A 23,839-nucleotide genomic window follows, 5' to 3' on the forward strand; every position below is an offset into this window, starting at 1 on the left:
GCATTTCACTTCTTCTCTTCACTAACTTGGCCACATCTTGCCCAGGGCCCAGGTCCTGCTCCCTCTGCAGTGTCCATGCTCATCCTGTCTGTTCATTCAGAAGGTGCTGGACACCTCTGTGTTATCCTCCACATGCCAGGCCAGGCTGCTGCAGCTGACAGGGCCTCTCATGGGTGTGGCCTGAGCTGTGGCCCAGGCAATCATGGTTGGCAGCCCTCAGCTGCACCTGTTCCTTGAGTTCTCAGCACCTTCCTCTCACAGGGCAGAGAATATGCTGAGCTGCTGCCCAGACCAGAGGTCATGTGGCAGCTGGGCCACCCAGGCAGGGAGGTTTTTTTTCAGGGCTGCACCAATGTTGGAGGAACCTGTGTACTTTGCCAGCAGTAATACACCCCAGCATCCTCAGCCTCCACCCTGCTGAATCTCAGTGTGAAATCTGTCCGTGACCCACTGCCACTGAATCTGTCTGAGACCCCAGTGTAGCGGTTGGAAACCCGATATATTAGGCCCTGTGGAGCCTGGCCTGGCTTGTGCACAACCCAATACAAATATGTGTTTCCATTACTGTGTAGGAGGCTGTGACTGGACCTGCAGGAGATGGATACTGACTGTCCAGGGGTGACAGGCTCAGAGAGAGGAGTCTGGGTCATCACAATATCCCCACTGTTTCCTGTAAAAATCACAGAGCAATGCAAGTTTATGTAGAAACTTTAAGAAAAGTTTTCCCATTTTTTTGTACATTTCAGACTAAATTAATTTTTGTTTTTGATTTATACACTAAAACTACTCACATACATAAAGAACTCAAATTGAGTAAGCTCTAAGAGCCTCTCTAGAATTCTTTTCAATATCCCCTGTGTATTATGTGACAATATTCATCAGAACCAGTCCCTTGCTCCTTATGGAATAATCTTTCACATAAATTGACCTCAGCTCCCTCATCCTGGAGGACAGACCTGCACATCCCTCATGTGCGCAGAGCACACATGGGCAAAATGGGGGCCCAGGGTTCATCTCCCTCCACCTTCTCCCTCCTAATCCTTTCTGTCCTCACCAGGGATCCAGAGCAGCAGCAGCCCCAGGAGCTGAGCAGGAGCCTCATTTTGAGAAGCTGAGCTGAGGAGTCCTATTGAGTCAAGGGAAGGTTAGAGCTGAGCTTTTATGTCTGCCTTGCAGGAAGGCTCTCCCCAGGGAGCAGCATGCAAATACCCTGGTGACTGCTGGGTGGGGAGAGTGAGGGAGGGAGGGGCCTCCTTGTGAGCCCAGGGACATCAGATGTCTTCTACAGTTGGAGGAAATAGAGCAGAGAAATAGCCCTGGGTGCCTGTGGTGTGTGCAGGAGAACCCATCATGGAAGCCTCACTCTGTGAGGGGTCATGGTGCCCAGGGCCTGCCCTCCTAAGACAGCACAGATGCACAGATAGGGAGGTGGCCTGCAGGTCAGCCTGTGTGAGGGATATGACCATCCTACTGTCTTCCTCTCAGCTAAGAAGAGAAGGTGACAAGTGCCACCTCAGAAGTGTTGATGTTTGAAATTTCCTCCAGCCACAGCATGCAGTTGAAGAGGTTCAAGGGCTTCTGGTGTCTGACGATACCTGGAGAAATACAAGAGCATCAGGGACAGTTTAGATGTCAACTTTTCCTGGCCCAGTGACTGAAATAAGAGCAGAATTGTGACAAGAAGCTGGTGGGAAGATAAATTTTGTTTCAGCTGAGGATCAAGTATCCCTGCTCAAGGGAAGAGGACAAGGAGCATGACCCCTGAGGTAGTCACTGTGAAGCTCCTGGGGTGAGGTGTATAACTGGTGGCCATCCTTTCCTAGTCATCTCCATGCATTTGACACTCAGAGCCAACAAACATTTCCCAGGAGATGGACCCCTGAGCCCACGGGACAGTGTGCACAGGGTGGATTCTGCATTATTTCCCTCTCATAGATGATAGAGACATTCCTCCCCATGTTCTCCTCCTTGTCAGGGACACTAGGGAGCAGGTGCCACCACCCTGGGTTTTAAAGTAGATGCCCTAGGTCAGAACTGCAACCAGGCACTCTCCCCATGTCAGAGGTTCCATGTGCACAACTGTTCTCCTGGGACTGGCCCCGAGGTGTCTTGGGGAGAAGGTCCTTTTCCCTGCACAGGGACATTGATTTCAGCCCTCCTCATCCACAGGTGGGACAGAGGGAGCCTGTGTTGTGTTGGCCAACATGGCTGTGCTGCTTTTGTCCCCAGCCAAGGACATCTGACACAGCCTCTCCACTGTGTGGAACTTGGGCCACCAGCAGCGGAGGACACTGCCATATGTTTCTTAGTTTAACTGAACCTCTGTGGCTGTCCTGCCCTTCCTTTGCTCTAGCTTTTGCCCAGGAGGGTGATATTGAACCCTCACCTTCCAGAGTCGGGCTCTTTCCCTTGTCATGATGTTCTCCTCTTCCATCCATTTGCCTGAAATGCCACCATTTCCTTCTTCTTTAAGGCCACGTGTTCAGCCTGGATTGTGTGGGTGTGGACAGATCAGGAGGAGCTCTGTGCAGAAGAAGGCAGAACCTGACCACACTGCAGAGGAACAGAGAGCTGATGGTCCCCTCAGCCTTGAGCCATGTGAGACAACTCCTTCTTGAGTTTAGTTTTCTGATCCTTCTGATGAGATATGGCAGTGTGATGTCTCTCCTAGTTTTTTGTGGGTGAGTAACAAATTCCCCCTTATTGAGCAGTGTGTTCCTTCCCAGGCCTGTTCCTCAGGAGTCCAGGCTGGGTCCTCAGCTCAGCCTGAGAATAATACTGAAATGGAGCAGACAGTGGGCAGCTCTCCTTGCTGAAGTTCAGGGTCTTCTTCCAGGTCCAGTGGCTGAGGCAGAGTCATCTTTCCACAGTTGTAGGGTGAGGTCCCAATTTCCCTGTGGCCATCAACACAGAGCTACTGGAAGCTGCCCTTATTGTTTGAAATGTGGCTCCTGCTGCCTCCAAGAGCTGCATTAGAGCATCTCCTCACATCCAAGCTTCATGGCCTGAGATCCTCCTTCTTCTGCTTCCATGTGCAGATGGACAGGCTTCAATGTTGAAGACAGATCTAGTGTGTACTCCCTCTCTCTCTCTTGTAGATTCAACTTATTTGATTATGTCACAAAATATTTCATAAGAAATTTTATTGAAATTCCTGTTTGAGTACCTGGGGAGTGAGATGATACAAGGCCTGGGGATTGGGGACAACAACTTGGAATCCTGTCCACATACTACCATTTTTTTCACCTACCATAATGACTGGATCCCTGATATTCAGAATTGCATACTGTTTGGAGGAATCAGTTTTAATAAGATCAGGTGATTCCAGGTAAGCAGAAGATAAAGAGGTAACCTGCAGTTGGCACAGGAATGACAAGGGCTTTCACCGTGTTCCTGTGTGCCAGTTGCACCAGGCAATAAGTCCTCAGGAACACATGGCCTGCTTCTCTCCTCGACCCACAGGTTCTCCCTGCCCTTAGCAGACCCCTCAGGCTCCCTGCCCGAGTTCCATGGCCTCCCAGCCTCAGGCCCTGTCTGCCTCCACACACTGACTCTGTGTCTTCCTTCCACAGGACCAGCCTGTCCCTCTCCCAGCCCTAAGCAAGGCTTCTGTGCAGATTGGGAATGTGGCAAAGGTCCATGCATGGCCTCCTAGGCTAGACTCCCAGGCATCAGTCTTGGTCAGTTCACCTATGGATTCCCACCTTAGACCTGCTGACTCATAGTCCTTTCCTGATATTTCAGAGCCCAGGGATCCATCCTGGTGCCCCATGCTGATGTCGTCATGGAAACCAGACACCTGGCCTTGTAGTAGGCAGGCTGGTGGCTTCATCTGGTACCCAGGTCTCTTTCCAGCTGGAGGAGGTTTGGGATGCTCCATGCAGCACCCACCCAGGGAGGATTAGAATCTTGGCTCTGTCTTAATGATTGTGTGTGACATCAGGTTAGTTTCTTCACTTTCCCCACATCTCAGTTTCTCATTAGCAACATGGGAAAAATAGCATATCCTTAGAGAGTTGCCTGAGGATTCACTAAAATAGCATGTGTGAATATTGTGTACTTTAGTATCTGGGCACATACCACATTCTTAGTAATCACTAATTTTTATTACTTAGATCAAGTTTCCTGGGAAACAAATGTACAGAGGGGTTGATGGTCAATGACTTTCGATATTCTTATGTTTTACACAGTAACCAGTATCATCTTAAAACAACAAAGCAGCTGAACTTGGGGTGCATCCTTGGGATCCCAGTGACTTAGAGTGCTGGGGTAGGAGGATTGCAAATTAGAGGCCAGCCTGGGCCACTTAGCAGGACTTTTTCAAAATAAACATAAATAATCAAACCCAGATACCTGTCACATTCTCCCCTGGGTAACTCTTTGGTGGTTTCTCACTGAGCTTAGAAGCTTATTCTTCTTGTCCTAGGGAGACACCCTTGGTCCCCGCACTTGGCCTGTGGGTTTGGAGCCATGAGGGAGCTCTGTAACCTTGCTGCCTAGATCTCAGCCCATGGAGAGAGCCACTGCCTTGGTAAGCGTGGGCCTGGCATTTCCTGCCCCCCCCCCCAATTTCCCTGCAGTTCTAGAGATCTAACCCAGAGTCTCCCACATAGTAAGGAGCCCACACCTGCCAATGGCACCTCAGAACTCAGACGTAGGTGAGCTGTGACAGTGGTTTCAGTGACCACCCTGACCACTGTTGCTGCCTGGTGGTATTTCTTAGCAGGCCCCTCTCCCTGGAGCTCTCTACCTGGGCCCCCTTCTCTGACCTGCCCATCACTGAGTCCTTCTCTCTCAGACTTCTGCCTACACTTGCAGAAACTGCTGCTGCCTCCCTTCCTCTGGTTTTCTGTGGTTCTGGACCTGCTCAGAGCCCTAGAGCTGTCTCCTGAGGAGTCTGGGTGGTGGGCCTTTATCCCCCAGCTTCTCTTCTGCAGGGAGCTGGAACCCTGACCCTTCTATGTGGAGGGCTCTGTTCCCAGGCCAGTCCCCTCTGCATGAAGACAGGGGTCTCTGGTGTTTAGAAGTAATTTGTGCTCCTGGCCTCCTAGCACATGCTTGGAGTAGGCCAAAGCTAAAGAGGCCTTGGCTCTGGAGCCAAGTTTAACAAGCTCCCCAATTTTCATATGTGTATGAGTTATATTTAAATGCAATATTAAAGAAAACTAAATGAATGTAAATATACTTCAGTATTAAATAAAGTGAGAAATTTTTTAAAAGGATCTATCTTGAACATGAAGACACAAATAGGGAAAGTTTTGTGTTGTGGCATTTTGGATTGAAGGATACTTCCATATGTGGATTGTCTTATTTTATCTATCTATCTATCTATCTATCTATCTATCTATTCATTTTTGTCACCACCTGCAGATGCAAGGGGGTTGAGAGAGGAGTGGTAAGCTGGTATTTAAGGACCATCTCAGCAGGGGACTGCATAGCTTCTGCAGTGCATAGAGCCACCTGTGTGTGGTGCTGTCTGCCCTGGGGTGTCAGGAGTGTCTCTCATGAGGGCAGAGCACTAGGGGTCCCTTTGGATGAACCAAGTCCAGGTCCTGGCACACACAGGTTCTGTTCGAGTCTGTTTCCCACATGTAGAATGCAGACAAAGGACAGGCGAGGGGTCTGACTCTTCATAACCCTATATTCTGAGATGCTGAAGCAGCTCTGAGCCATTGGCCCTGCATCACAGGAATCCTCACAAGAGGAAGGCAAATGGCCCTGAAAAAGGAGAGACCTTCAGGGGACTGTGCAAAGTGTGGGTGGACCAGCAGAGGACAGCAGTGAGCACTCTCCTTTCAAGATCCCCTTCAGATCTTGCAGCTGTTCAGGCATCCTGCAGGAGATGGTGTCTGTACCATTTCTGGAAAGTTAGGGAGAGCTGGAGAGTGCTGGGGAAATTTGTCATTGCTCCTGTGGAGTCAGGAGGCTACTGTAGACCCTGGTCTTGCTGCTCATTAGCGGGAGATTTTTTTTTTTTTTATGTCTCTTCTCTTGTTAGGGTGGGCAAAGCTGTCGCTCACTAGGTGGTGTGAGCCTGGGCACTGTGAGGCCACCTGACCTCAGGGAGCATCTCTCTGGAGTGACCTCTTACTTGGAAGTCTCATGGAAGAAGAGATATATTTAATTTCACACACACAGACAGGATAATAGGCACAAATTTTATTACTTGTGATGAGAAAAAGATAAAGTTTGCAAGCTGAGGTTCAAACTGTTCCAAGAGACAAGAATGGGGACAGGAAGGTATTTGTTCACTTTACACTGGTCCTAGATGTCAAAAGAAGTCCATCTTGTAGGAGATCGTGAAATAAGTTCAGCATATTTGGAAAGGTGTATGTCAGATGTCTTTGATCCAGCTGTTTCTTGGATCTGGACTCTGTACAGGAGAAGGAGGACAGGACCCCTGGTTTTACTTGACACCTGGTTTTAGCCTGAGCTTGTCCTGAACTCAGTGAGGGACCTGGTTAGACATATCTGCTCTGCCCTCTTCCCTTGTTCCCAGGCATAACAGTTGGGTTCTGAACTTCTCTCTGGGTGTGAGTGTATGCCCATTTGATAGACAGGTGGGCGAGATGGTTTCCTGGAGATTTGGAGCATTATTGTGGAGAGCAGAGGGCACAGGACCCTGTTCACACAGAGGTGGCTCACCTTCAGGTAGGTTCCTCTCACAGAATTCTGTCCTAGGATGTTCCACTTCTTACCCACCAGAGGGCGATGTGAACCTGGAAATACACTCACCATAGCCTCAGCCCTGGAGAAGCTGATCTATATTTCAAGCATAAATTTAATTTTACATTTTAATTTGTTAAGACAGAATCATTATAGGAACTGAGCGAGACATCATGGTCTCTCGCTGCTGTCACTCAGGTTGTCTTTTGTGCATTCACAGCACTCAGGATGGAGGTCACCACTGTACTTGTCACAGCAGGCACCACAGCATATTGTTAAGGCTGTGTGCTCCTGGGCCAGGCAGGGGTGCTCCACACAGTTATGTGGGGATCCAGGCTAGGGAGCCTCCATCCCCGTGTGTGCACCATGTGGAGCCCATGGCCTCCTCCCTCTGCTACTGTGGGAGAGGAGGCCTGGAATGTGATTGACTTATTGAACATTATTTTTATCTGTTAAAGAAAACTGTGCCCCTCTCCCCCCATCATTCTTTAATAAGGCAAACCATGAAAGAGAAAACAAAAGATACTCTTTATTTTATGAGATATGTCAGCTCATTAGCACTCTTACACTTCATGGACAATTCAGGAACTACTCAACACTTCCAGCCATAGACCTTTTTTTCTGTGATGCTAACATTATACCAGGTACATGCATGTTTATGTTATCCAGGAAAACAACATTATTTTGTGTGGCGAATAGACAATACAGCTTTGCCATCAGTTTTTTTTTTTTAACTTTTTACTGTTTCTCTGCATGTATTGTATAATTTTGTGTAAAATATTGCCCCACCCCAGCAGCTAAGCCATTAGCATTTTACCCTCCCCACCACCCTGCCTTTCTGTGAGTGAGGAATCAGGCAGTGGCTTCCTGTGTGGCTCTGGCTCAGGGTTGGTCTTGAGTATGCTGGGGGACATTGGTCAGTGGTGGAGCAGGTGCCTCTGGGGCAGAAGCTCTGGTTTCCATTCCCACAGCCAGGGGAATGACATTTTCCACTCTGAAACAGTATAATTTTAATTACATTTATTTCCCTTTTTTCTGCCAACACACTGCTTTTCAAGCTCTCCAGTTTTATGTACAGCTCCATCTGTACAAGGTCATTTGTGCAGCCAGTATTAGTGCACATTCACCCACTAATTCATGCCTCCTTGCATCTGCCTTTTACACCCTCCACGTCTCTCTGAGTGATTGCTCTTTGTGAGCAGCATCTTCAGTGGTTTCTCCAAACAAGGACAACTAACTGTCTGGTTTTAATAATAGTTTCCCTTCACCACAATTGCTTCTTTCACCTTTCTGGGATTCCAAATATTTAAAAATTACCTATTCACAGCATTCTTTTTAAATTTACAAAATTTTTCTTCTACATAAATAAATATTCACATATAAATTTAATACTCATCACAAATAGGACCTTTGGATTTTAGTTACATTCACCAGGAGCTCTATTATCTAGGAATCACCTTCATCACCATGGCACAAGCTTCTACACTCTTCATGACATATGAGTGACTTTTCCAACTCTGATCCTTCCCAAGATGAAGGCAGGGAGTCAAGGGTATCAGGCAGGTTGAGTGGAAACTGCATCCTCACTGTATCCCTGCTGCTTCCTGGAAAAAGAAGAGAGAAATACAAGATTGAGTGCCCAATTAATAAGCCATTTCCATCATTTTCCTTTCATAAGTTATTATAGGCTTAGGCATTTTTTTTGTGTGTGTGTGATTATATTTGAATCCCAATTTCACAAAAAACAGCATTCGCAAGCATAAAGGGACCTGCAGAAGATCCCTACACCAGCCCTGCCTGCGCCAGAGTCCTGCCCAGGGCCCAGGTCCTACTCCTGCAGTGTCCATGCTAATCCTGTCTGCTCATTCAGAAGGTTCCTGGACCCCTCTGTGTTGTCCCCCACATGCCAGGCCAGGCTGCTGCAGCTGACAGGGCCACTCATGGGTGTGGCCTGATATGTGGCCCAGGCAGTCATGGTCCACAGCCCTCAGCTGCACCTGTTCCCTGAGTTCCCAGCACCTTCCTCTCACAGGGCAGAGAATCTGCTGACCTGCTGCCCAGACCAGAGCTCATGTGGCAGCTGGGCCACCCAGGCAGGGAGGTTTTTGTTCATGGCTGCACTACTGTGGGAAGAGCATGTGTCCCTTGCAAGCAGTAATACACCCCAGCATCCTCAGGCTCCACCCTGCTGATTCTCAGTGTGAACTCTGTCCCTGAGCCACTGCTAGTGAACCTGTCTGAGACCCCAGTGTTTTCATTGGAAACCTTATATATTAGACTCTGTGGATCCTGGCCTGGCTTGTGCACAACCCAATGCAAATAGGTGTTTCCATCACTGTGTAGGAAGCTCTGACTGGACCTGCAGGAGATGGAGGCTGGCTGTCCAGGGGTGATGGGCTCAGAGAGAGGAGTCTGGGTCATAACAACATCCCCACTGAATCCTGGGAAAACAAAAAACAGGACAATGCAAGGTCATGCAAAAACTTTAGGAAAATTTGTGCTTTTTCCTTTATTGTGTATTTCAGGTTAACTTATTATTGTGATTTTTATTTATACAGTCGAATTATTCATGTTTAAAAATACCTCAAATATTGTAACCTATAAGATCTTCTGTAGAATTGACCTACAATACCCCCTCTTATTATGTGACAACTTTGATCAGAGCCAGTCCCTTGCTCCTTCTGGAATACTGTCTCACATCAGTTGACCTCAGCTGCCTCATCCTGGAGGACAGACCTGCACAACCCTCATGTGGACAGAGCACATATGGGCAGAAGGGGGGCCCAGGTCTCCCCTCCCTCCCCCTTATCCCTCTCCATCCCCTCTGTCCTCACCAGGGATCCAGAGCAGCAGCAGCCCCAGGAGCTGAGCAGGGAGCCTCATTTTGAGAAGCTGAGCTGAGGAGTCCTGGTGAGTCAAGGGCAGGTTAGAGCTGAGCTTTTATGTCAGCCTTGCAGGAAGGTCCTCCCCAGGGAGCAGCATGCAAATGCCCTGGTGGGTGCTGGGTGGGGAGAGTGAGGGAGGGTGGGGTCTGCCTTGTGAGACCAGGGACATCAAGTATCTTTATATTTGTAGGAAATAGTGAAACAGCCCATGGTGCCTGTGGTGTGTGCAGGAGGTCCCATCAGAACCCAGACTCTGTGGGAGGTCATGGTTTCAGGGTCTGTTACCTGAGATAGGAGAGATATAAGGACATTCAGGCTGCCTGCTTCTCAGCATCTGGGAGGAAGTCACATCCTGCTGACTTCATCCAAGATAAGGAGACAAGGTGACAAGTCCCACCTCAGAAGAATAGATTTTCTGAATTTTCTACCAGCCACAGCATGCAGTTGAGCTACATCAAGAGCTTCTGTGTCTGCTGTGACCTGGAGAAATACAAGAATGTCAGGGGCAGTGTTAGAGGATGTCTCTTCGTAGCCTAATGAATGAAATAGGATCACAAGGGTCAAAAGAAGCTGGTGGGGAAAAGAAACCTGTGACTCAGCTGGAGATCCAGTAGCCCTGCCCACAGCAAGAGGAGAAGGGACATGTCCACCTGAAGCTGTGAGTGTGAAATTCACATGAGGTAGATCTATAAATGGGTGGTCATCCTGTCCTAGTCATCTCCATGTGTGTGACTCTCAGAGTCAGCCAAACCTTTTCCTAGAGAAGAACCCCTGGAGGTCACTTGACAGAGTGGACAAGGGAGGATGTCTTGTTAGTTTCTTCTCAGTGAAGATAGGGAATTCCTCGCCCCTCTGCTGTTCCATGTCAGGGACATTGGCCTGCAGTTGTAACAAGTCCTGTGTTTAAAAGTAGATTCCCTGGGTTGGAACAGGACTGTGTCCACTCTCTCCATTTCTCAGGGTGATTCCCTCTGCACTCGCAGTCTCCTGGGTCTTGCCTCAAGGGGCTCACTGGGGAGAGGGCTCTGGGTCACTGCACAGGGACATTAGTTTCAGACTTTCCCCTCCCAAGCTGGAGACAGTGAGCCTGTTTTGTTTTTGGCCCACAAGGCTGAGCTGCTTTTCCAGACAACCCAGGTCCTCTGACACACCCTTTCCATGGTGTGGAACTCAGTGCGGGGCCCTGAGCAGCTCAAGACCCTGGCATGGTTCCTCTTAGTCCCTGTGAACCTCTGTGGCTGTCCTTCTGACCTCAGTGAGCAGCTTCCCTCTGAACACTGAGGAGCAGCTGTGTTTGTAGTTCTCCAGATCACATTCTTCAGGTGCCTTTTCTAATGAGTGGCTTAAAGGAAATGAAAGTGACTTTCTCAGGTCTCCTTGGGCAGCAATAGGCAAAGCTCAGAATTTAAGAAGGTCTAGAGGGTGGGACACCTTTCTGGAAAGTGGGTTGGGCAGAGTCACTAATCTTTCCTCTCCTTGCTCTCAGCACCTCCTTAGGCCATGTGCTGTGGTGCCCTCAGGGTGTGGCCCTGGTCTGTCCCAGGTGCAGTTGAAATCTGATTATAAAATCATATTTTATACCTGATTTAATTATTAAGCTATTTTCTAGGTAGCTAGGTTTTCCTTTGCGAACATTACACTTCAGTGCCCTGCTTAAATTGACAATGTTTTTACTGGTGCATTACAGTGTGCATAATATTGGGCTTTGGGACACAATCTTACAGGAATGGAATTTAATTCACTCTATTTCAGTCCTCAGTGCCTCCCTTTTCCCTCTTTTTTCCCTTCCCATATAACTCTCATGTTCTCTCCTTGCCTTCCTTCTGTTTACTTTTTTAAATTAATTTTTTGTTTATTTGGTCCATTTATTTTTATTTTGGAAAAGGCAAAAATACTTTACCTGATCAAATTATTAATTCTCCATGTGCATAAGTGTTTGTTTTTTTAAAAAGATAACATTTTACAATGTTCCTTACAATTCTTGTTTCTGATTGATTTATTTGTTCTAATCAGTTGTATGATACCACAATGCTTGTTAATACATTATACACAAATCTAACAGAATGTTTGAATTCTCTGGTTGTATTCACAGTAGGGTCACATCATTCGTGCAATCATACATCTGCCTAGGTAATAATCTCATCTCATGTTCATTCTGTCTATTTATCTACTTGTTTTTCATGGGTGTGTTACAGATATCCATGGAGCTACAATTCACTGTGGTCATTTAGTGTCTGTCCCCATGTGAATGGTGACATTGTCTCACACTGTTTCCAGGCCTGTGTCCTCCTCAGTGAAAGTGGGGTCTCTGGTGTATGAAAGTCACCAGTGTCCTCACCATCCAAGGGACATGTTCCAGACTAGGCTGAGGCCAGGGAGGCGTTGGACTTGGGGCCAAGTGTAAGGAGCTCCCCAATGTGGGTATTTTCATGAATTTTATTTTAATGTAATATTTTTAAAAAGTTAAAATTTATGCAAAATAATTCAATATGAAAAAAGTAAGAAATTTAAAAAACTAATGGATCTATCTTAAGAATGAAGACTTATCAGTAAATTATTGGTTTGTAATGTGGCGATCTGTATTTGGAAATTACTTTGGTCTGTGAATTGTCCTTTTTCTGTCACCAGGTGTACTTGACCAGGGTTGCAGTGTGTAGTGAAGGAACATGGGATGGGATGCCACCAGAGTAGTTAAAAACCATCTCATCAGCAGACAGAAAGCTGTGCAGTGCACAGAGAAACCTGTGGCATTTCATGACCTTGGCTGTCAGGAGAGTGTCCCCATGAGGGCAGAGCCCTAGGAATCTAGTTTCATGGACCAAGAACACCTCCTGAACACACATGTTCTGTCTGAGCCTGTTTTCTACATGTATGATGAAGACAAATGTCAGGCAGGGGTCTGGCTCCTCATAGCTCTGTACCCTGAGAACAAAAGCAGTTCCTCAGCTTGGCTCTGATCACAGGAGGGCCCCCTGAAGAGGAAGGCTGCTGAGCCACCTTCCTGGAAGCACGCAGTGCCTGAGAGTGGCCAGCAGAGGGCAGCACAGAATCCTCTATTTCCAGGTCAACTTCAGATTCTCCAGGCGTGCTGGGAGCACAGAAGAGGTGTCTGCACCATGTGTGTATCATGCTCAGGAGCTGGAGAGAGCAGGGGACACCAGGTCATTGCTCCGGATAAAAAGATGGACTTTGGAACTGTTACAGACTCTACTTTTGCAGATTAAATGCCAGTAATTATCATTTTCTTTATTGATCTTCTCAAATTCAGGTGGGTCAAGTTTGAGCACACCAGGTGGTGTCAGGTTAGGCACCATGGAGCCATGTAACCTCAGAATCATTGCTCTGGAGTGTCCTCTTACCTGAATGTCTCAGGTAAGAAATGCCATGTTTAAGTTCACACACATGCAGGATAAAAGGCACAGGTTGTTTTATTCACTATTAGAAAAAAACCCCACAATTTTGTCTGGATGTGTTAAGGGGGCATTTCCTGTCCTCTGCAAAGACCCAAGGATGTGTTCTCCAGATTCTGTGTAAAAAGTTTTATACATTTTCCTCAATCTAAAAATCTCAATTTTCTAGCTACAGAAACTTGGGTTGAAAGTTATTTTTTAGTATTTAAATATGTTGTTTATGTTCCTTTTGTTCCATTGCCTTGTTTCCTTCCTTCCTTCCTTCCTTCCTTCCTTCCTTCCTTCCTTCCTTCCTTCCTTCCCTCCCTCCCTCCTTTCCTGGCCCTCTTTCTCCCTCTCCTCTCTTCTTCATATGATGTGTTATTTTGCAGCAGGTTTTATTATTTTACCAGCATTATTAGTCTATATTAATTGGCTTAACATTTTTTTGAGTAATGAATCCACTCTGAGTTATATTTGAGGAAAAATAGAAGCTCTTCATTAATTCATCTGCCTGTTTACAGATTTAGTCTCTGCTCAGAACCCACCATCCAGGCAATGTGCCTCCCTATCTGCTGAGGGCTTTGCATGGGCCCTGCACCAGCCCAGCTGCCACATTTTATAAACAAAGTCATTGCCATGAGACCTGAGCTGACTCAGGCAGGCAGGGGAAGCCAGATGATGTCCCAGACACCGTGGTTCTTGTTTCTGTGGCTCTGGGACTTCAATGTCTTCATAATTGTAGAGTTAGAAAAGCCATTAAAACATGTGCTGGGAAATTATGGTGAATTTCATATGGACCTAATTATGAGCTGATCACACATCCCTAGATAATGGATGTTAAATGATATTTCAAAGTACATATTATGAAACGTGCACATGTGTGTGAGTGTGCATGTGTATGTGTTTGTGTGTGTGTGTGTGAGAGAGAGAGAGAGACAGAGAGAGAGAGAGAGAGAGAGAGAGAGAGAGAGAGAGAGAGAGAGAGAGAGATGTCAGGGTACACTCCTGATTTTCCTGATTGAAGGTGCCTTTGGTATAATGTGAGACCCAATCTCCAGGCTCCCTGACTGTGTCTGCAGGAAACATGGTCACCATCAGCTGCAAGTGTAGCCAGAGTCTTTTATCAACCATAAGGACTATGTGGCCTGGCCCCAGCAGAATCCAGAATAGGCTACCTGGTTCCTCTCCTGGGCATCCACATGGACAGCTTGAATCCCATGCAGCTTCAGGGGCAGTGGGTCAGGGGCAGATTTCCCTCCCCATCAGCAGCCCCAGGTTGAGACGTCACAGGTTGTTCCTGTAGCAGCACCACAGTGCATCTCCCAAGAGCCTCAGCCTCAGCCTCAGGCACAAGCCTCCACCAGGCTGAGGGTCAGGGAGCCTTTGCTCAGCTGCTTCCTCCTCACAGGGCTCTGGGTTTTCCTGCTTCCTCTCCCCTCACAGGTGACATATTTTGATTGATTTCTTGGAGGATTTGCAGGGCCCAGGAGAAAATCAAGAACAGAACCTTTATCAGCCATGTATCTGTTTATTCATCTCGTGGGAGACACCAAGTCCAAGGCTGGGAGGTCTCCTGGGGACAGTACAAGAGTTTTCAGGTTATAGGAAACTGTGTGTTTCCATGGATAGATCACGTGACTGAGCAGGCATTAGTCCTCACCCCAAAGGAGAATCTGGTGACTTCCACACCCTGATGACTAGTACTTCCCTGTGCCTCGTCCAATATAGAAGATACCAACTTTTATTCCTTGTCCTCCTGGCCTCCTTCATGACGTGCAATCTCCCAGCAGATCAACCCTCTCATAGAGACAGTCTCTCTCTCTCTCTCTCTCTCTCTCTCTCTCTCTCTCTCTCTTATTACCTATCCCTCTGTTTTCATCCTTGGTCAGACCCTGGCTTCTGAGGAGCCTTTCTGGTGAGGTCCTCTGTAAGTGGTCCCCTGGTCTCCCTCCTCTTGTGGTTGCTTGCTCTCCCTCCTCTTGTGGTCCTCTGCTCTAACTTCTGTCAGCTGTTATCTCAGTTTCCTTTTTATTTCCATAGTTTATTTCAAAATATTATAAAATAAATTTCTGAGAAAAAGATGAATTTCCGCTCTGGTTGAAGACCTCTGATTCTTTACCTGAGTCCTTCCCTGGGCCCAGGTCCTCCTCCTTCTGCAGTGTCCACTGTCATCTGTCTGTTCATTCAGAAGGTCCCTGGACACCTTTGTGCTTGTCCTCCACATGCCAGGCCAGGCTACTGCAGCTGACAGGGCCACTCATGGGTGTGGTGAGAGCTGTGGCCCAGGCAGTCATGGTCCACATGACAGCTGCACCTGTTCCCTGAGTTCTCAGCACCTTCCCCTCACAGGGCAGAAAATCTGCTGAGGTGCTGCTCAGACCAGAGCTCATGTGGCAGCTGTGCCACCCAGGCAGTGAGGTTTTCATTCAGGGCTGTACTACTGTGGGAGGATACTCTTAACCTTGCTGGCAGTAAAATATTCCAGCATCATCAGGATGCACCCTGCTGATTTTCATTGTGAAATCTGACCCTGACCCACTCCCTCTGAACTTGTCTGAGATTCCAGTGAACCAACTGGAAACCCGATATATTAGGCCCTGTGGAGCCTGGCCTGGCTTGTGCACAAACCAACTCAAATAGGTGTTTCCATTACTGTGTAGGAGGCTCTGACTGGACCTGCAGGAGATGGAGACTGACTGTCCAGGGGTGAAGGGTTCAGAGAGAGGAGTCTTGGTCATCACAATATCCCTACTGGTTCCCATTTTTTTTTACATTGCAGACTAAATTAATTTTTGTTTATGATTTATACACTAAAACTATTCATATACATAAAGAACTCAAATAGAGTAAGTTCTAAGAGCCTCTCTAGAATTCTCTTCAACATCCCTTTGTATTATGTGACAATTTTCATCAGAGCCAGTCCCTTGCTCCTTCTGGAATACTGTCTCACATCAGTTGACCTCAGCTGCCTCATCCTGGAGGATAGACGTGCTCATCCTTCACGTGGACACAGCACACATGGACAGAATGGGGGCCCAAGGCTCCCCTCCCTCTTCTTCTCCCTCCCCATCCCCTCTGTCCTCACCAGGGATCCAGAGCAGCAGCAGCCCCAGGAGCTGAGCAGGGAGCCTCATTTTGAGAAGCTGAGCTGAGGAGTCCTGGTGAGTCAAGGGCAGGTTAGAGCTGAGCTTTTATGTCAGCCTTGCAGGAAGGCCTTCCCCAGGGAGCAGCATGCAAATGCATTGGTGCATGCTGGGTGGGGAGAGTGAGGGAGGGAGGGGCCTCCCTGTGAGCCCAGGGACATCAGATATCTCCTATAGTTGGAGCCAGTACAATAGAGAAGCAGCCCATGCTCTCTGTGGCTTGGGTAGAAGGCCTTGTGATGGAAGCCTGGCTCTGTGGGGGTCAAGGTGTCCAGGGCTGCCACACTAGGACGGTACTGACCCTAAGCTAGGGAGGTTGTCTCCAGGTCAGCCTCCAGGTGGAGAATGCCAACTGGCTGGCTCCCTCTGAGCTAAGGAGAGAAGGTGAAAAGTGCCACCTGACATGGATCTATCAATGGATTTTCTTCCAGCCACTGCAGGCAGTTGAGGCAGCTGTAGAACTTCTGTGTCTGCTGTTATCTGGAGAAACAGGGGAGTGTCAGGGACAATGTTCGATGGCAGCTTTTCCTGGCCTAGTGAATGCAATAAGGGCAGAAGAGTCAAAATAAGGTGGTGGGGAAGGAAGAAGAAACCCTTGTGTCAACTGGAGATCCAGCAGCCTGTTAAGGCAATAGGAGATGTGACATGTCCACCTGAATCTGGGTGTGAAATTCCTGGGAACAAGATCTTTAAAGTCGTGAACATACTGTCTTCGTCATCTTCATGTGTGTGATACTCAGAGTCTTCCCATCACTTCCTCAGGGAAGAACCCCTTGAGGCCACTGGACAGAATGGACAAGGGGGAGCATTCTAGGTTAGTTCTTTCTCACTGATGAAAGAGCATATATTTGCCCTGCAGCTATTTTCTTTCAGAGTCACTGGGCAGCAGGTGTCACAAGTCCTGGGTTGAAGAGGAGATTTCCTTAGTAGAAGAGGACTGAGTCCAGGTTCTCCTCATGTCAGGGTGATTACATCTGCACTGATGATCTCCTGGGCCTTGCTCCAGTGGGTCACTGGTGACAGGGTTCTGGGCCCACTGCACTGGGTCATGTGTTTCAGACTCTTTCTTCCCTAGCTGGAACAGAGTGAGCCTGTGTTGTTTTGGCCAACAAGGCTGTGCTGCTTTTCCAGACAGCCCGGGTCCTGACACTCCCTCCACACAGTGGGGAAGTTGGTGTGTGGGCCATGACCAGCCAAGGCCCCTGTCATGGTTTCTCTAGTACCAATAAACCCCTGTGACTGTCCTCCTGTCCTGAGTGACAGCTTCCCTGAGAACACTGTGAGGAGCAAGTGGGTTTACATAGTGGTAATTTTGGATTTTGGAGGTGGGGTTCTCTGTGTTTCTTGATGAGCAGAAATAAGTAAAATGAAACAAAATGGTTGGAGTTCTTTTGAGAGGAAGAAAGCAAAAGTTTTGTGTTTGACAGGGTCCAGAGGGCTGAACAACTTAGTAGGAAGTGTGTAGGTCTGGGAAATTTGCTCATCTTTCAAATTCTATCCTTGGGAATATGGGAATGTCCTCCTGCCATGGACTGTGGGGCACTCATATTGAAGAAACTGATGGACTGTGAATCTCCTTTCTTTCTCTCTTTTTTTCTTTTTTTTAACCCAGCACCTTGTGCATGTGAAGCCAGTACTCTACCAATTACGCTAAGTCATCAGACCCCTTTTAAAGTGTGAATCTGATTGATTATAAGCTGGAATTTAATGTTTTATAAAGACCAAAGTGATGTCACCATATTATTTCTATTGGGTAAAAGTGATTGACCACATTGAATAAATGAAAATATTAAAATTTCTTGGTTGTTAATAACATTTCTGGTTTAATGCTAAAATTTCATGAAATGTTAAACAATTTGCTTTGGATATGAAATGTCCTCGGATGTCAATAATATTTGGTTTATTAATGTGTGTTATGTTTTTTGTTCCATGTCCTGGTGCATCATGTCATTTTATAATTTGTTTTTTCAATGTGCTTTCACAGCTCCAAATCTGACATCTGGGAGGACTCTCCTCTCCATCATGTTTATTGTTTTCATTCCTAGTCAAGTGATCCTTCTGAATTTGGGTGCAGAACCTCTGACTCTGTGGTCTTGGGCCTTACAGGACCACTTGTGAGAATTCAAAAGGACTTGGGGTGGCCGTACCTCCTCAGAGGCTCCATGTAGCCGCTCAGCAGTGAGGCTGTAACTGAGCCAGGCTGGTGGCCCTTCCCCTCTCCAACATGCATCTTGGAATAGCAGCCTTGGCAGGGTGGGGGCAGCCCACTTCCCAGGGGATCCTTCTTCTCCCTCCCCCTCCCTGCTTACTCAGAGCCAGCTGCAGTCCTGGCAGTCCTGGGAGGATGGTGTTCAGGGTCCTGGTCACACTGACCCTAGCTGAGATCCTAACCCCTGGCTTGAATGGGGCCCTGCAGGGCTCCCAGGGATGGGTTCTGGGCTGCCTTCTGGCTGTGGCTGCAGAGCCAGATCCTGAGCTCTGGTGTGGGCAGTGCTGTCACAGCCTCAGGGTCAAGGTGGCCACAGCTCAGGCCTGTCCTGGTCATGGGTAATGGAAACTGGCCCCAAGGTTGTCACTTCCCTTTGTCTCTCTTTCTTATTTTACCATTTCCTCAATCTTCATTCCTACCTCCCTCTGTCCCTTCATTTCCACAATTTTTTCTATATTTTGTTGTGTGTTTTTAGCTTTTAAATTATTATACAAGAATTCTTGATTTTAGGTGTCACTTCTGAAAAACTCAACTCAAATATATTTCCTATGATTGCTGAACTTCGTCTATCTATCTATCTATCTATCTATCTATCTATCTATCTATCTACCTACCTATCTGGTATTTCAGCCTGTATATATAGCCTATCATTTCTTAAAAGTCAATGTATTGTAATATATTTCCTCACATTTCTGAACTCTCTCTCTCTCTTTCTCTCTGTCTCTGTCTCTCTCTCTATATATGTATGTATATATGTATAATATACATGTATAATATGTATTTTAATTCATGAACTTAGCCTGTCATTTCTGTACAATTAAACCTATAAATATCACTTTGATTAAAACTAAGCCCCTCCTTCCATCATTGAGTAGATTGCATTCTTTGAACTTCTATGTTGAGTTCTGTGTTTTTTGTTCCCCAAACTATACTTTCTGGTATTTTTATGTCTTAAATGATAACAAATACTCCCCTCACCCTTGCAGTACAGGTTTTTTGCTTTCTTATTTGCTAATGGCTTTGCAAGGCTCCTGCAGGCTCAGCCCTGCTGTCCACAGTTTATACATGAGGACTTTGCAATGAGACCTGAGCTCAAAGGCGGACAGGGCCAGCAGGTTGTTGTCTTAGACACAGTTGTGCATTTTCCTGTGGCTCTGGGCCTCTAGTGAGAGATTTAAGTGCTGGATATCTTCAGATTAATAGGTTTATAGGGCTGGCAAGCTAATTTTTAGATATAGTGAGAAAAAATGACTACTTCCCATATGGACCTAATTGTGTGCTGACTTTTAATACTAATTGAAATTGAATATCAAATGAAATGATCCAATGCATATGTGAAAAATTTGTGTGTGTGTGTGTGTGTGTGTGTGTGTGTGAGAGAGAGAGAGAGAGAGAGAGAGAGAGAGAGAGAGAGAGAGAGAGAGTTAATGGTCCATTCCTGATTTTTCTGACCACAGGTGCTTGTGAGGACAAGGTGATGTCCCAGTTTCCAGGCTCCCTGGCAGTGTCTGCAGGAGACATGGTCACCATCAGCTGCAAGTCCAGCCAGAGTCTCTTATCCAACCACAAGGACTACATGGCCTGGCACCAGCAGAAGCTAGGACAGGTCCCAGGCTGCTGAACTCCTGGGCATCCATGTGGGCAGCTGGGGTCCCCTGGAGGTTCAGGGGCAGTGGGTCAGGGACAGATTTCCCTCTCCATCAGCAGCCCCAGGCTGAGGACATGGCTGATTGTTCCTATAGCAGCACCGCAGTGGGTTCTTGGGGATTGCCTAGGTGAGGATGCTGGGTTATTGGTGGCTGTTGGTCAAAGGCTATTGTAGGACCCTGCAGGCCACCAAAAGGTCCTACCATCTGGGCTGCTCAGTAATGCGACCAGTATAAAGAATCCTTCCACCAGAGTGAGAGGCTGACTCCCTTTTAAGGGCTCTGATGTGAATCAATCAGGCTCACCCAGAATAATCTCCTTTTGACTGACTTAAAATGAACTGCCTTGGCATGTTAATTATATCTGCATAATAATCCCTTCACCTTTCCAATATTTCTGAAACCAAAAGCAAACCTCATATTCTGTCAACTGTGCCCATATCTGTGGATTAGTGAGTGTGAACATCAGCTAGTAGGTGTCTTGAGGAGGGAATATTTCTTATAATATTGATATTTTAAAAAATTATTTCTCCAAAATAGTCCCTGTGAGAAGACCATTAAGAATAGAAGCTACTTTAGGTGATGAGCATCAGAAATGTACCTTCAGGTGATTTCTTACCCAGTTTCCCAGGTCCTCGTGTTTCTCAGATTCTTGTCAAGTGAGAGAAAATTCAGATTATCTATTGCTTTAGGAACAAATATAAACACATGAGGAACAAGTAATGTAATCATAGGACTCTCAATATTTTTAATAGTAAAGAAATAAGAAAAGTTTAATATCCATAGCCCAGTTTCTCTTTCAACAAACTAATAAAAGAAGAGGTGACCAAACCCAAATCAAGCCAAATCAAGGAAATCAAATTATAAATACCAAATCCTGAAAGAGTTTCTCAAGATGGTCTTGGGTCAGAGGAAGGCGGCACTGTCCACCTGCCCCTCAGCTCAAGACTGTCAATGTGAAGCTGTAACTTTCCTTGGGGACTCTGCCTCATAGCTGCTCTGGGAGCTGCACCTCCCCTGTGAGCACTCTGCAACCTACAGGATCCTGTACTGTGAGACAGAGCTGAGAGCTGCTGCAACCAGCTTTGGCTGAACTTTTCCTGAATTTCATGATTTTACAACTTTTGGAGAGCTCACAAAGCTGTTTTGGAGAATGTCTGACAATTAGGATGTTTGTCTACCACTCATGGTAGAGTTTAGCTGCTGCATCTCTGGCAGGGATATCTAGAAATGATGCTCTTCTGTTAGGGCTCCCTAGTGGGTGGTGCCTGATTTCAATCTGTCTCACTACTGCAGATGTTCACATTGATTCCTGGGTTAAAGGAATGTTCCAGACTTCTCTTTTGTAGTGCCTCTTTGGCTATTTGAAATGAACATGTGGCTGGGGTGTGACTAAGTGGCAGAGCACTTACCTAGTACGCTCACGGTCCTCTCGATGATCCATCTCAAACAATAGAGCTCAAAAAGAGTTAACATGAAATTGTTGAAAAGTTCCTCAATCCTTTATAGATATCCCATTCCTCTTCAAAGTACCAGTATCAGGCTGAACTCATGGATCATCTTTTGTTTAATGGGCTAGTCTGTCCTAATTACAAATCTTGACTCTCAAGATTATCCAGACCTGGCCAGTGAGAGGCTCCTTCCTGGTAATTTCTCTTTCCTTTTGCCAGGGTCTCATCATTTTTGGAGGACTTCTTTTATTCCCAACTCAAGGTGGTGCAGGGGTTTCTTATCCTAAGATTCCTTTAGTGGCAAATAAATCTGGGCACTGTGAGTTCGTGTTGGGAGCATGGGCTATTGTGCCTGGGTTAAAGAGAATGTGTAAATAACTCTGTCAATCAACCCATCTATGGACCATAACATCTATCATCTCCTGATATATCTGCATGCACACTCCTATCTATTCCTACATACAATTCTGAGTTTATTCTGATATTTGTTTCTAGTCAAAATCGTGTTTGTTCTAGCGATGTCCCTTTTTGTTTGGGATCTCTTCCACCTACAGTGAGAATCCTGGCTCTGATTGACTCTGGTGCATTGTTTCCCACCAACATTTCCCTGACTGAAAGCAACTTCTTGACATTGGCCTGCCCTCCATTAGACAGCCTCATGGCCACTGGTGAATGTACCTTGATCCTGCTCTGATACCCCTTGTCAGGACACAACCCAATTTACACACATGTACGGGTGCTGTGTCAATTGCCTTTTGTCACTTTGAAAAAAACCTGGGGGTAAAACACTTAAGAGGAGGGAAGAGTTATTCTGGGTCATGGTTTCAGTACATGATCAGCTGGCTCCAAGGCAGAAGTATCATGGCAGAAGGGCTGGGTGGAGGAAAGCTGCTCAGCCATGGGTCCAGGAGGTACTAGGAAGGGCTCAGTGTAAAGAAGCACCCTCCAGGGCACAATCTCAGTGACCTACTCCTTCCCACTAGGTTTCCCCCCCTCCAAATCCTTTAAATCTTTGGCCCTTCAAATGGATGAGTACCGAAATGAGGTCTTCACCCTGTGAAACTTTGGGGGACCCTTTATATATAAACTGTAACAGAATCCTTCTTTCCACTGTCTATGTCTCCCACCTGCCCACTGGGGCCACAGTGCAGTGTGTCTTCCTCACCATACTCAACATTTGACCTGCACAGGGGCCTGCACTAATATCATCTGCATGAGAGGACACCCTCCTCCCCTTGCTCCAGTGTCTCCTCCACCACCCAGGTGTCCTCTTGCTGCAGTAGCCTGGAGGGTCTTCCAGCCCAGTCCACTGACACACCTTTCTCCTCACCAAGCATGTGCCCCCAGACTTGCACCAGCCTCTGGGTACAGTGTACTCTTAGGAACTGGGTGAGATTTGGTGACAGAATAAAGACAGGTTAGGAAACACGGTAGACTCAGGGCAGAGGAGCAGCTGGTCCAGGAGACATTTAGCTTCTGAAGCCAAAGCTCAGGTGGATCTGGGGGAGGGGCACACACAATAATGAGAGAATCTCAGGGACCACGTGGCCTGATGGGTGAAGCAGCCTGCAGACAGGGAGGGAGCTGACATTTCAGGTGTGGAAGGCCCAACTCTTGACCTTGGTAGCCAAGGTCAGAGAAAGTGTTGGAACCTTCAGAGTGGAGCAGGACCAGAGCTCAGCTGGGATGAAAGGACAGCACAGGCACATGGTCAATGACCTTCCCTTCCTTACCAACCATGGTGCCTGCCCTTGATGTGTTTTGTCCCTTTCTGTTGCTTCCTCTTACCCCTCTTTGCATTTCTGGCTGGTAACACTGATAATTTTTCATGCCCAGGTCTTCAAGGAGTCAGGTGTAGAGGAAGCCTCTCTGGAATAAATATTGTGCTCAGGTATAAACAGGAAGAGGTCAGTGACTCCTCCTGCAGGGTGTGGGGCTGTGACAGAGCTCAGGAACTGAGCAGGACAAGTGTGTCCTGAACCTTGATGAGACCAAGAGGTCTCTCTGCTCACAGGAACGAGGGATGGTTCTCTCCTGTGCCTCTCAGGAGACACATTTTTTCTAGGCAAATGTGTGCTGCCCTGGCCTATGCTGGGACACCTGGGGACACTTGGCCAGCCCTGAGAGGAGCCTCCCTGCAGCTGTGCCCAGCCTGCCCAGCCCTGCTGATTTGCATGTGCCCACAGCACAGCCCACTGCCAGGAGGACTTCTTAAGAGGCTGCTCACACCCTGTGCAGGAGTCAGTCCCAGTCAGGACACAGCATGGCCATGAGGGCTCCTGCTCAGCTCCTGGGGCTCCTACTGCTCTGCCTCCCAGGTTAGGAGGGACAGCACTGGAGTGCCAGGTTTCTGTTCTCTCGACTAAAAGGCTCAGGGGTCACTCTAGTTAAACTGGGCTAACTGGGCTGCATGAAATAACCACACAAGAGACACAAATACCTTTTTC

General features: G+C 47.1%; 3 long non-coding RNA genes across 4 annotated transcripts; 2 read left to right on the plus strand and 1 right to left on the minus strand.

Moving 5' to 3' along the window:
* Nucleotides 1–1,288: 1,288 nt before the first annotated feature.
* On the plus strand, nucleotides 1,289–11,001 carry LOC124100364 (uncharacterized). The gene is made up of 4 exons (XR_006854243.2): nucleotides 1,289–1,766; nucleotides 2,474–3,943; nucleotides 4,427–4,531; nucleotides 9,504–11,001. It is a non-coding gene; the product is annotated as an uncharacterized LOC124100364 (long non-coding RNA).
* On the minus strand, nucleotides 7,173–9,595 carry LOC124100365 (uncharacterized). Its single transcript, XR_006854245.2, has 3 exons — nucleotides 9,501–9,595; nucleotides 9,026–9,107; nucleotides 7,173–8,270 (listed from the first exon to the last, which is right to left on the minus strand). It is a non-coding gene; the product is annotated as an uncharacterized LOC124100365 (long non-coding RNA).
* A 572-nt stretch (nucleotides 11,002–11,573) lies between the features above and the next one.
* LOC124100358 (uncharacterized) lies at nucleotides 11,574–22,186 on the plus strand. Of its 2 annotated transcripts, XR_009227933.1 has the most exons (4): nucleotides 11,574–12,923; nucleotides 15,858–16,104; nucleotides 16,518–16,900; nucleotides 19,753–22,186. It is a non-coding gene; the product is annotated as an uncharacterized LOC124100358 (long non-coding RNA). The 2 variants fall into 2 exon arrangements; XR_009227932.1 differs by lacking the exon at nucleotides 19,753–22,186 and having other exon boundaries at nucleotides 16,518–17,884.
* The last annotated feature ends 1,653 nt before the right edge of the window (nucleotides 22,187–23,839 follow it).

Source organism: Marmota monax, unplaced genomic scaffold (genome assembly GCF_021218885.2).
Source record: "Marmota monax isolate L192 unplaced genomic scaffold, Marmota_monax_Labrador192_F-V1.1 WCK01_AAM20220418_F8-fsc00530, whole genome shotgun sequence".
Taxonomy (NCBI): domain Eukaryota; kingdom Metazoa; phylum Chordata; class Mammalia; order Rodentia; family Sciuridae; genus Marmota; species Marmota monax.